The sequence below is a fragment of the Grammomys surdaster genome, unplaced genomic scaffold (assembly GCF_004785775.1).
Source record: "Grammomys surdaster isolate TR1022 unplaced genomic scaffold, NIH_TR_1.0 676, whole genome shotgun sequence".
NCBI lineage: Eukaryota > Metazoa > Chordata > Mammalia > Rodentia > Muridae > Grammomys > Grammomys surdaster.
The window spans coordinates 126,086-127,186 of NW_021605095.1; the positions used below are offsets into that span (position 1 = coordinate 126,086).

The 1,101-nt window shown below is 50.3% G+C and overlaps 1 pseudogene; it reads left to right on the plus strand.

Moving 5' to 3' along the window:
- LOC114633456 lies at nt 1-1,101 on the plus strand (annotated as a pseudogene).

Below are 1,101 nucleotides of genomic sequence, written 5' to 3' on the forward strand. Positions count from 1 at the left end.
ATGAGACACTGCTCAGGCGAAGATTTGGGGACCAAGGTAGTGAATCAGGAGCATCTAAATCCCGAATCCTTTGACCACCCACGGGCCTGACACTCCCGCTGCTAGCCCATCCTTGCCTGCCACAAGCATGGCAATGCCTGTCACCCCAGGAGTGGAGTCCAGGGAGCAAGCCAGTCCCCAGCCAAAAAGAAAAGTAAGCCCTCCTGGAGAAGAAGCAAGTCCCCTGGGACTAAGAGAAGCCAGAGTCCTCACTACACCACGGTCAAAATGAAACAGGAACATGAGGACCTTTCATGGACAGGACGAGAGGTTCAACACCACCAGGAGCCATCAGAACAGAATCACAGGAGAGCTCAGAATAGTGAGTCAGACCAGCACTGGGGTCATTGCCGCCAAAGAAAGAGCTCTAAGGAGAGGTCTGTCAGTGGGCAGGGACTGTATTGAGACAGGCAGACCTGCAGGCCCAGGAAGAAGAGAGGGACTTTCATAATGGCAGACACAGGGAGCACAGCCAGCAGAATGAAAGTGCTGGAGGTGAGGCTCAGTAGGTGTTCCTTCGCCCTGCTGGGAACAGAAGAGGTGCCCCTCAAAGAAAAACCAAGCTTTGAACATTCTTGGGCACTTCTCAAGGACACTAATACCTTTGGGGGTGTGGTTACTAAAAGAGGGAGCCCCTAGAAGCCAGAATCCCCCCAAAACGGTGGCGTCTCTACTCTTTTAAAAATGATGAGGTACTTCCAGTCCTGTATACCCATCAGCAGAGTGTGGACCTTCTGGGTAGACATCGACACATCACAGACTTTCCCATGGACCATCCCTCTGGCTCAAAGCAACATGCAGTCTTCCAGTACTGACTTGGAGAGTACACCCGTGCTGATGGCATGGTTGGGCAGACAGTGAAGCCCTACAGCATTGACCTCAGCTCAGGAAAGGGAACATTTTTCAACAGGCTTATTGAGTCACAGAGATACTAAGAACTGAAAGAAGATGATGCATTTAAATTTGGGTTCAGTAGCAGAGAATATGTCTTGCTTCATGAATCTTCAGACACTTGAACTTGATAGGAAGGAAGATGAGGAGGAAATGATGTCTGACAGCTAG